The sequence below is a fragment of the Octopus bimaculoides genome, chromosome 3 (assembly GCF_001194135.2).
Source record: "Octopus bimaculoides isolate UCB-OBI-ISO-001 chromosome 3, ASM119413v2, whole genome shotgun sequence".
Classification (NCBI taxonomy): domain Eukaryota; kingdom Metazoa; phylum Mollusca; class Cephalopoda; order Octopoda; family Octopodidae; genus Octopus; species Octopus bimaculoides.
In genome coordinates, this window is record NC_068983.1 from 10,969,894 (window position 1) to 10,982,561 (window position 12,668).

General features: G+C 35.9%; 1 protein-coding gene and 1 long non-coding RNA gene across 2 annotated transcripts in view; one reads left to right on the forward strand and one right to left on the reverse strand.

Annotated features, from left to right (window-relative positions):
* The window catches only part of LOC106877486 (putative uncharacterized protein DDB_G0279653), a 224,664-nt gene that overhangs the window by 82,615 nt on the left and 129,381 nt on the right, over positions 1 to 12,668 (forward strand). The window lies entirely within an intron of this gene.
* Positions 2,157 to 7,213, reverse strand: LOC128247262 (uncharacterized). Its single transcript, XR_008263616.1, has 2 exons — positions 6,855 to 7,213; positions 2,157 to 3,160 (listed from the first exon to the last, which is right to left on the reverse strand). It is a non-coding gene; the product is annotated as an uncharacterized LOC128247262 (long non-coding RNA).

Below are 12,668 nucleotides of genomic sequence, written 5' to 3' on the forward strand. Positions count from 1 at the left end.
TGTGTGTGTGTGTGTGTGTGTGTGTGTGTGTGTGTGTGTGTGTGTGTGTGTGTGTGTGTGTGTGTGTGTATGCCCAGTGAAGTTAAAAGAAGAGATATCAGCCATTGACGTAATGGTTAATTATTCTGTGTGTGTATGTGTGTGTGTGATATCACTTTTGCCTAAAATTAGTTCCAGTATATTTTACTAATTCTATCTGTTTTCTCTGATTTCTTATCAAAGACCGACATTATTTTCTCAGTCTCTCTGGTTGTGTTTCTTATCAGTTTGGGATATAAATATGTAATATTAGAAACTACAAATCAACAATTTAAAATACTAATATATCAGTTGTAGATCAGTATAAAAATGGGTGGAAAATTAATACAGAATTGTCGCTATTATTATAATTTTTTTTCTTTCTATTTTTGTCTTGATGGTATGAATTGGATGAGTTTGTAATGACATATTTCCATTCATTTCACAATTTGCTATCTTATCTGTGAAGCATCACGTTTGACGTAACAATTTCTAGTCTTCTTATAGTCATTTGTTTTTTTTTAACTACTGTTATATGATGCCTTGTTATGAGATGGCTGAGTGGAAAACTATTGGACTCCCAGATCGAGTCTTGAGTTCAAATCCCATATGTATTTCACTACTTCCAGCAGACCCCTGTATACAATCTTATTTCAGTACTTAGCTTTTGGCAATAGGTACCAGATTATCTGGAAATACTCTTATAGACTGGGATCCTGTCCTCTAGAGGTTTGATTCATATCTACCTAATTACATGAAACCAGAGTAAAATACCAGTCATTGAAATCTGCAGGCAGCCTGCTTTTTTTATGTGATTCACTGCTGGCCCCTGGTCCCTCAAGAAATTTGGTGATAGCATTGTTGTTGCTTTCAACATTAGCAAAGCTTTCAACTCTGTTTGACCCTGCAAGAATCACCTACAAAACATACCCACCCATGGGGGAGGTGTCTATCTATCACTTGTGTCTCTAATAAGGAGCTTCATGTCAGATTACACTTTCACACCTTGTACTGATGGAGCTGTCTCTAGTCTGCATTATTAACTCAGGTATATCACTGCATTCAGTTTTGTTCTCGCGCTCTTTCTCTTACGCAACAACCTCCTTGCCATCATCTCCAACAATATTTACTCCTTTGCAGATGATACCATATTTCATTCTTGCCTCACTTTCTGCATGCAAGTATTATCTACATGCAACCTATGCACCTCATGTCAAACCTGTACTGGCTCCATGAGCAGAGATTTCAAAAGCGTCTTCCAATGTAGTTACGCCAATTTTGTATCCCTCAATAGTTAACAATTATAATCATTATATATATCAAGAAAATAATATATCATTCCTAAAACACAGTCAGCATGCACCTAGAACACTCGCTGTAAATGCTTGGGCTTGCTTCTACAGAGAATCTCTCCTAGTGATTGCATATCTTCATCAGAGCAAAGACTGGACCTCAAAGATTGGCCTTTCTCTTCAGAGCCGGCAAATTCTTTATTCCCCAACAACTACTAACTCCCCACAAAGCTCAAGTGAAATCCACAAGGGGGTCATACCACACACACACACACACACACACACACACACACACACACACACACTAGACCACATCTGAAGAAAGTCTGTTTAACCAATTGCTATGAAATTGCTCAAAGACACTCCAGACTCTGGTTCCGAGATCTACTCTCTCCTTTGACTGCCTTTTCTACCTCAACTATAAAGGCTTCTGCTGCTCAGATCCAGTTGATCTCATGTCGCTCCTACTCAGGTATCCTTGTCTCACTCATCACCCATTTCTTGTGTCCAATCCCCAGAAACTGCATTAACTGTTATGCTAAATTCTTACTCCCCCAGGACATTGGCTTTTGTAATTCCCTCTCTATTCATGCTTTTCCTTCAGCTGTCAACTTGCTTCACTTCTTATGGAACATAAATAGCATCAATTTCACATGTCACAAAAGGCCTGCAACAGCCACACTCTCAGACCAAACTTACAAAAAGACAAAAAAAAGAAGAATATTTTTAAATAATACTTAACCCTCCTATGCTAGCATTTTTTTTCCCATGTTTCTTTATTTGTGAAGTGAATTAAGTCATCAACAAACAAAAGAATTTGCATGTATAAGTAAATCAACAACACAATTTTAGCATTTTTATTTATTAATCTTTCCTTGATGGCATCAGTCAGACAGGTTTTCTGTACAGCATATATTGTCAGTTGTTTAACTGTGTCGTCTCACCTGTGAGGCCTTGCATCCTCTTATCTGATCTCACCTCTTCTTTCCATATATCTATTACAGATACAAAAAAAAACAAACACTATCTGCGTCTCTTCCTTTTAATACTAATGAACAGTTTTTGTCAATATAGCAATTGGAAAACTGTGTACTGTGATTTTTCAATGTATGTAAAGAAATCATTTTAACTGTAGATATAACTTTTAAGATGTTTCCATTCCTCTTAACCATTATATATTATTATAATTTCTTGAGATATCAGCTTACCTTAGTTTGCTAAGATTTGACGTGTGTAAAATTTCTTTGACATTCAAGATTTTTTCTTTTTCTGTCTTAATGAGTTTTTCATGTTTCTGTCCTTGAACTCATACTCAGGTACATTCAGAAACATTGTTCGAATTAATGTTATATGAATGCATAATTGCAGGCATGACAGTGTGAGCTTACTTCCCAACTATGTGGTCTTGGATTCAGTTCCACTGCACTGCACCTTGGGCAAGTGTCTTCTACTATAACCTCAGACTGACCAAAGCCTTGTGAGAGGATTTGATTGATGGAAACTGAAAGAAACCCATCGTATGTATGTATGTATTTTTTATGTGCCCTTGTCTAGACAGTTGTAAATGAGCAACATTGTCATATAAGTGAGTTTGTTCATTTCCAGTCTTCTGTGAAATATATTTGGCCTTAGTTGGAAACAGGTGAGAGTTGATGACAAGAAGGGCATCCAGCCATAGAAAATCTTCCTCAGTAAAATTCCATCCATCCATCCATCCATCCATCTTATGAAGCATGGAACAGTGGGTGTTAAAGCATTGATGTACACTCTTGCACCGGTTTCAGTCATTGGACTGTTACTTTGTTGTGGCACTGCAAATATTTGACTATCCATCCGGTTTTGCAATTACTCTGGTGACAAAACACAATGTTCAACATAGAAAGAAACAAGAAGAAAGGTACAGGTGAGAAAAGTGAAATACCCTGCTATACAAACATCAAAATAAACAGAAATTTGACAAAAATGGAGGAAACAATTACAAAATGATGAAAGTGACTATAGAATTTGTTTAGATACAAGAAACAAATTGAAAAAAATATTTTTCATGAAAATACTTCAAAATCCATGATAATTAAAGGATAAGGAAGAAATATAACAGTTTGTAGGAAAGTTTAAATTCAGCCAGATCAGGTATGCAAGTTTAATTTTGTTATATTTTCTGGGGTTGATAACCAACGAAGACTTAGAAATGGCAGCAGATTTGTAATATTTTAATCAGAATGAGATTTATGTGTGCAGCAACTATTAATGGTAGAAATATAAAAATAGATAAGCAAGGAAAGAATAAGATGTGGGGAAAAGACAAGTAAAACAGCATGCAAAATGAACTCCAAAACTTGTTGAACTCTTGACTTGAATAAAAGAAAAAATATTGATTACAAATTATGGCACAAGGCCAACAATTTTGGGAGAGAGGATAAGCCAATTACATCAACCCCAGAGTTCAACTGGTATTTATTTTGTTGAACCCAAACAGATAAAAGGCAAAGTCAACCTCAACAGAATTTGAACTCAGGACGTAAAGCCGGGAGGATGAAAGAAAAAAATGTTAAAACTATATTTGTATCGGCAAGCATTCTTTGTGCTAAAACAACTACTGGAATTCAGAGTCTTGATATTGCCAAGATGCTTTTGTCACTTGGCTCTAAGTCACCTACAGATGTTATCCTTTTGACTAGCATTCATGCTTTAACCAACTTATCTTCTTCCTGAGCATTGTATATCTAGGACATTTCCTAATGTCTACCTCTTTTTTTTTCTTTTCTTCTCTTTCGTGGTATGTAATTTGAAGGAGATTTGGTTGTTAGTGTTAGCAGGTTGAGCGACTTTGTACAGACAGCTTTGTACAAAGTGGATTCTTGTGAAATGAATTAATTTTTCTTTTCTTTTTAAGTAACCACTTCCAACATTATTTTTAGTTTTAAGAAAATCATTAACAATCATCATCATCATTTAACGTCTGCTTTCCATGCTAGCATGGGTTGGATGATTTGACTGAAGACTGGCGAACCAGATGGCTGCACCAGGCTCCAATTTGATCTGGCAGAGTTTCTACAGCTGGGTGCCCTTCCTAACGCCAACCACTCCGAGAGTGTAGTGATTGCGTTTACGTGCCACTGGCACGATGGCCAGTCATGCGGTGCTGGCAACAGCTACACTCAAAATGGTCTTTTTTATGTGCCACCTGCACAGGAGCCAGTCCAGTGGCACTGGCAACGACCTCGCTCAAATGATTTTCTAACGTGCCACCAGCACGAAAGAACAAAATCATAAATTTTCGGTGAATCTGTGTTATTCGTGTTGTATAATACAAACGCAATCTATGAAAATGTTTTTTTTAAAAAAAACTCAAAATTTTGTGAGACTGATACTAAACCGTTTGAATTTTAAAAGTTTATCTATTGCATGACTGCTGATTCCACACTGATTAAATGCAGCTAGTTATGTAAGTCAAATCTATATTGTTTTGCTATTTTGCAGTGGTTCTCATGAAATTAAAACAAATTTTTTAAAATGATCTGTTGTGAATAAGACTAGTTACATCTAGTGAAAATATTTTTATCCCATTTGCCTTTCAGCAAATCATGAGTTTAAAGGGTGCAAGGAGAAGCTGCCCAATGCACTTACACCAAATATTTCAATATTTGTAGGGATATGAAATGAAGCAGGAGCAATACAAGGATTTCATAGTGATCTTTTCACCATGTTAATTATCAACAGGTTTTATCATTATTTTTAAGCAACACCTGAATTATATTTTTTGTGAATATTAATGAAATTTCTAATAGATTACTCATTCTATGCACCAGTCTGACTTCACCTTGCTTTTGTGTATGAGTTTGTGTATATGCATGCATGTGTGTACATGTGTTCTATTCCTGAAATTTAAGTTTTTTTTCTCTCTATAGAAAACAAGCTAGTTGCTAAGAAAGTGATAAGACTTTCTTTTCCGAGTGAAGGCAGTTTGAGGCATGTGAATGTATATTTATTGCATGTGTGTGATAGGTCTCCATGGTGTATAAATTTGTATTCATGTTTGTGTGTTTGTATGCTTGCAGTAGATGAATATCTTTTACATTTTGTTTGTTTCAGTCATTAGACTGTGGCCATGCTGGGGCACCACCTTGAAGAATTTTTAGTGGAATAAATCAATGCTAATACTTTTTTTTTTTTTTCCCCAAGCCTGGTACTTATTTTATCAATCTCTTTTGCTGAACCACTAAATTACAAGGACTTAAACACACCAACACCTGTTGTCAAGTTGTGGTGGGACAAACACAGACACAAAGACACACACATGTAAATATATATACAATGGGCTTCTTTCAGTTTCCATCGACCAAATCCACTCACAAGGTTTTGGTTGGCCTAAGGCTATAGTAGAAGACACTTGCCTAAGATGTCATGCAGTAAGACTCTGCCTGGGACCATGGGATCTAACACAACCACACCTGCACCTATGTATATATAATAAAATGGTTGGTGTATGTTAGTGGTAGAGTTGCTAAGGGGATTCAATTGAAGCCCTGTTTTTTTTTTTTTTTTTTTTTTTTTTTTTTTTATCTTCACCAGCTGGTGAAATATTTTAACTGATTCTTGTCTTATGAGTTCAAAGTTTTAAATTCCAATGTGTAAGTTTTTATTGCATCCTTTACAGAAGCATGCAGTTGTGCTTGTCTCTCTTCCAATATGGTTGGTGTAAAACATTGTTCTTTACTTTATATTTTGTCATATCAGACTAAGCCTTTTGTTCTATATTTCTGTCGAAATACACTGCTTTTGTTTCAATTAATTTTGAAAATAATGAAGGTTTTAGTAAAAGTAACTTTGTCATTATTAAGCTGGTGTTTGGAACTTAAATTAACATACAATTTTGATGAAAGTTTTTAATTTAGATCACTTAAAAACAGGCAGTTTGTATCATGAAATTAGGAGCACCAGGTTGGGTATCAGAAAAGTGATTTGTGTAAAAATTTCCTCGTTAACCCTTTAGCATTCAACTTACTCTGTCAAATGTAATGCTTATTTATTTGCATTAATTTGAATTAATCATGCATTACCTTGTAGCTTTGAGATTTTGATTATGTGATTGTATAATTTTAGAATGATACTGTAAAATAGGTGTGAGAGACTAGATCTAACTGGTTTGAACAGAATATTAAAACAGAATATATAAAACAGAATATTTGAGTTGGATGTGGCCGGTTTAAATGCTAAATGGTTAAGGATTTCAGTGTAAGAATAGTGCATAAATGAAGATTTATGCACTATTTCAATAATTTTGACCCTAAATAGGATCCTTTTCAGAAGGTATTATTAGAGTAGAGTTCTTGGAGGAAAAACAAATTCAAAGTGACAAGTTCAGATAGAAACATACTGTAGCTAATAGCACAAAATATTATTGATCCCTGCTCCTTTTCTAAGCAGCTCCTTTCAAAAATATAAACTTCTAAAATAAAAGAAAAAAGAAAACACATTCAAATGAAATGTATGTTGGGATACAAAAATATATGAAAGGAAAAGAGTAAACCTGGTTATATTTACCCAATGTTGTTTTAGGTTTTATGTTATGTTGTATTTTCTGTTCACACTCTAAATTGTTGAGGTTTGTGGAGGAGACAAGTCAGGTGTTGTTTTATCTCTCTTCTTGAAGAAGGTTCTTTTCATTTATTTTAATATCTATAATTATCAGTTTTAAAATTCCACTGCATTATTGGCAAGTGCTTTTTGTGTGACATTCTGGCCCTCCATTTCAGTATTATTATCTGCCCGATTGTATTTTTACTTGCCCAACAAGTCATACTAAATTATGTCATAGCTTTGGATTAATAATAGCAAATAGTTATTATAGTAATAGAAAAGAGGTGGTAAAAAGAGTTTAAAAAAAAAATAAAACTCGGGAAAGTGGGTGTAAGACTCTAAGGTCAAGACTTATTGTCACTTTCAAAATGTCTTAATTTTTATATTTTTAATGATAACCATTACTATAAATGAATTCTTGTTGGCTTTTTGCTTTAGGTTATGTTCTACTTTAGCTCTTAGTTTTGTTGTTGATTCTTCTCTTTAATACTACTATTAAAAATAGTGAAATACTTCAGCCTTTCATGACTAACTTTAGCTGATAACATCTGCTTTAAGTATTGTACCCATTGTCTTTTTTATTATTATTATTATCATTTTTATTTTTATTATTATTATTATTATTGTTATTGTTATTATTTTTAAGGTGGTGAGCTGGTAAAATTTTTAGCACGCCAGGCGAAATGCTTTGCAGTATTTCGTCTGCCACTACGTTCTGAGTTCAAATTCCACCGAGGTCAACTTTGTCTTTTCATCCTTTCAGCGGGGGGTCGATTAAATAAGTACCAGTTGAACACTGGGGTCGATATAATTCACTTAATCCCTACCCCAAATTTGAGGCCTTGTGCTTCCAGTAGAAAGAATTATTATTATCATTATGAACGTCGCATAGTATACAATATCGTGAGGTTGTTGATTGAAGATATTGTGTCTACCGGGGTTTTGTACTGTTTGTCAAGTCACAACAAGGACCTCAGACAGACAGTACTTTATGCAATATGCGTGCAGTTTCAAGCAATGCCAACTTTTGCAATACATCTAGATTGTAGGATATCTCTAAAGTTTTCAGATTCAGCAATATTATTATTATTATCATCATCATCATCATTACTCTTTATTCTTTTACTCTTTTCAGTCATTTGACTGTGGCCATGCTGGAGCACCGCCTTTAGTCGCGCAAATCGACCCCAGGACTTATTCTTTGTAAGCCTAGTACTTATTTTATCAGTCCCTTTTGCCGAACTGCTAAGTTACGGGGGACGTAAACACACCACCATCGGTTGTCAAGCGATGGTGGGGGGACAAACACAGACACACAAACATACACACACACACATGCATATATATATATATACATATATACGACGGGCTTCTTTCCGTTTCCGTCTACCAAATCCACTCACAAGGCTTTGGTCGGCCCGAGGTTATAGTAGAAGACACTTGCCTAAGGTGCTACACAGTGGGACTGAACCTGGAACCATGTGGTTCGTAAGCAAGCTACTTACCACACAGCCATTATTATTATTTTTGTTAAAGCAGCGAGTTGGTAGAATCATTAGTACACTGGGCAAAATGCTTAGCGGCACTTCATCTATGTTTATGTTCTGAGGTTGACTGTATCTTTCATCCTTTTGGGGGTCAGTAAAATAACACTGGGGTCAGTGTAATCAACTAGACCCCTCCAACTAAGTTTCAGGCTTTGTGCTTATTGTAGAAAGGATTGGCAACAAGCTGGTAGAATCATTAGTGCACCAGAGAAAATGCTTGGTAGTAGTTTGGCCAGCTTTTATGGTCTGAGTTCAAATGTCATCGAGGTTGACTTTACCTTCCATCCTTTTGGGTCAATGAAACATGTGCCAGTCAAATATTGAGGTTGATGTAATCGACAATACCCCTCCCACAAAATTCCAAGCCTTGTGCCTATAACAGAAAAGATTATTATTATTATTATTATTACTATTGCCGAGGTTGACTTTGCTTTTCATCCTTTTAGGGTTGATAAAATAAGTACCAGTTGAACACTGGGGTTGATGTAATTGACTCATCCCCTTCCTCAAAACTGTTACCCTTGTGGCAAAATTTGAAACTTTTATCATTATTATTATTATTATTATTATTATTATTATTATTTCTTGATTTAATGCTTGTACATCATATGTGTGATTTAGGGTTTCCCTTATAGCCTAAAGGTAGGGTGTTTTTAAGGCACTGAGAATTGAAAGGGAAAAGGATAACTGAAAACAAAGCAAACATGTCAGTTTAATCCTGTAATCACAGCTCTTTGTTTGATTCAACGACTGATCAGCCAGAAAATAAAATTTTACTGTAATCAGCAATTATTTAGTGACGTATCACCATATGTAGACTTTGTTTCATGAGTCAGAGCAATGCAGGGTCTCAGCTATTAGTTTTAAAGAGAATAGGAATCACGTATGTCCTTTTAGCAAGGTTCTAAGCCTATAGAAAACCTGTGGTGTTTAAGAGAAGAAAAATTTCCTTAAGAAACAAAATAAGTTAGGTACTGGGCTACTAACAACATGGCTTTATTCACCATTAATATTTCACTGCCTTGTATCGTCATACATCTCTCTCATATTGGTTTTAAGCTTTGATTTTACGTAGACCATATTAAAACATGTCTTCCATATATAAAATGTTTTAAACTTTAGCTTTGGTTATCATACTTTAATAAACTCAGATTTGCCATAGCATAAAAAAAAGCAAATTTGTATTCAAAGAAAAGTTGCTTGTATAATTTGTAAATGGTATTTTCAAAGATAGACTTCAATTTTTGAAGTTGTCACTTTTACATTTCTTATAACATCTACTAGGCCTCTTTCTTATTTCTTTATTGCCTACGAGGGGCTAAACATAGAGGGGACAAACAAGGACAGACAAACGGATTAAATCAATTACATCGACCCCAGTGCATAACTGGTACTTTATTTATCGACCCCGAAAGGATGAAAGGCAAAGTCGACCTCAGTGGAATTTGAACTCAGAAGGTAGTGGCAGACGAAATACCGCTAAGCATTTCACCCGGTGTGCTAACGTTTCTTATTTCTTTATTACCCACAAGGGGCTAAACATAGAGGGGACAAACAAGGGCAGACAAAGGGATTAAGTTGATTACATCGACCCCAGTGCATAACTGGTACTTAATTTATCGACCCCGAAAGGGATGAAAAGCAAAATCGTCCTCGGCAGAATTTGAACTCAGAACGTAAAGGCAGATGAAAAGTAAAAACAATATTCTTTTCTTTTCTAGGCACAAGGCCCAAAATTTTTGGGAAGGGGAGCAACCGATTAGATAGGCCCTAGTACAAAACTGGTACTTAATTCATCGACTCCGAAAGGATGAAAGGCAAAGTTGACCTCGGTGGAATTTGAACTCAGAAGGTAACGGCAGACGAAATACCGCTGAGCATTTTGCCCAGCGTTCTAATGTTTCTGCCAGCTCGCCACCTCTTTCTACCACACACTAACCTTCAATAATTCATACTATCCAATTAATAATAGTTCTTTTCTCCTATAGGCTTGAGACCTAAAATTTTGACGGGGGAAAAGCTTAACTGGTACTTATTTTATCAACCCTGAAAGGATGATTTTCATCAAATTGGAATCTGAACTCAAAACATAAAAAGCAGAAGAAATGCCAATAAGCATTTTATCTGACATACTAACAATTTCGTCTTCTTGCCAACTTAGATAATAATAATAATTCTTTCTACTATAGGCACAAAGCCTGAAATTTGGGGGTGGGGGCTAATCGGTTTTATCAACCCCAATACATGACTGGTACTTTTATCGACCCTGAAATGATAAAAGGGAAAGTTGACCTCAGCAAAATTTTAACTCAGAATGTAAAGATATATGAAATGCTGCTAACGATTTTGTCTGCTTGCCCCTCTTATAATAATAATAATAATAATAATCTTTTCTACAAAGGCACAAGGCTTGAAATTTGGGAGGAGGGGACTAGTTGATTACATCAACCTCAGTGTTTCACTGGTATGTAATTTATCGATCCTGAAAGAATGAAAGGCAAAATCAACCTCAGTGGAATTTGAACTTAGGACGTAGCAACAGGTGAAAAACTGTTAAGCATTTCATCCAACATGCTAACAATTCTGCCAGCTCTTCACCTTAATAATAATAATAATAATAATAATAATCCTTTCTACAATAGTTTCAAGGCCTGAAATTTGTGGGGAGGGGTAAGTTGCTTATATCAATTCTGGTGTTTCACTGGTACTTATTTAATCAACCCCAAAAGGATGAAAGCATTTGGTACATCTTTACGTTCTAACGTCATTTTCGTCACCTTAATGATGATGATGATGATGATGATCATGATCACCACCACCACCACCACCACCATCATCATCATCATCATCATCATCATTTAACGTCCACTTTCCATGCTGGCATGGGCTGGACGATTTGACTGGGAACTAGCGAACCAGATGGCTGCACCAGACTCCAATCTGATCTGGCAGAGTTTCTACAGCTGGATGCCCTTCCTAACGCCAACCACTCCGAGAGTGTAGTGGGTGCTTTTACGTGCCACCGGTAAGAAGGCCAGTCTGGTGGTACTGGCAACGGCCATGCTCAAATGGTGTTTTTTACTTGCCACCTGCACAGGAGTCAGTCCAATGTTTTGTTCACATGCCACCGGCACAAGTGCCAGTAAAGTGAAGCTGGAAACAATCGCGCTGAAATGGTGCTTTTTACATGCCACTGTCACGGAAGCGAGACGCTGCTCTGGCAGTGATCCCGCTCAGGTGGTGCTGTTAGTGCTCAATAATAATAATAATAATAATAATAATAATAATAATTGTTGCAAATTTTGGCACAAGGCCTGAAATTTTGGGATGAAAGGATGAAAGGCATGGTTGAATTTGAACACAGAACATTAAAATAAATGCTGTTAAGCATTTTTTTCTTGTGCTCTATTGATTATCCTGTGTGTCTTCTCTCTTCAAATGGGCTGTAATTTGAGGTGAATTTGGTTGCTATTTCTCATGTCATGCAGTCATGTAGTGTCTCCTTTATTGGCTAGACTTACTGTATTATTAAGAATTTGTTTGTTTTTTCTGATTAACATAGAAAATTGTTCAATGCCACCAAAATAAACGATGCCTTTGGGAAATAAAAAGGCTAACTATTTAATTATTCTAATCACTAGTGCAATAATTAGTCAATTACTAGACCTTCCCTAATTGTTGGGTGATAAACCCCACTGATTTTACAAGCTGAGAGATGTGAGTTAATGTGTCCATAACTTGCCATGCCAGTTAGAAGGGATTATCAGAAAAACAGACTATAAATAGAAATGGTTGGTGTAATCAGATATATGCATGACTGAGTAGTTTTTGAGTTCAATTCCTCTATGTGGCACCTTATGTGAGTGTCTTCTATTGTATCCTTGGATTGATAAATACATTGAGCAAATTTGGTTGACATACTACACTGAGGCCTGATGTGTGTGTGTGTGTGATGTTAAAAAAATCCAGTACCATTCTTTATCTTTCATTTGTTCCAATCAATGGACTGTGCCCATGTTGAGTCATTGCCTTGATGGGTTTAGTTGAACGAATCATTCCCATTATTTATTTTTCAAAGTCTGGTACTTATTTTATTGGTGTCTTTTGCTGAACTGCTAAGTTACAGGGTTGTGAACAAACCAGCACTGGTTGCCAAGCAGTGGTGGTGGGGGAATAAACACAAACACACACACACACACACACACACACATGTACACATACAACAGGCTTA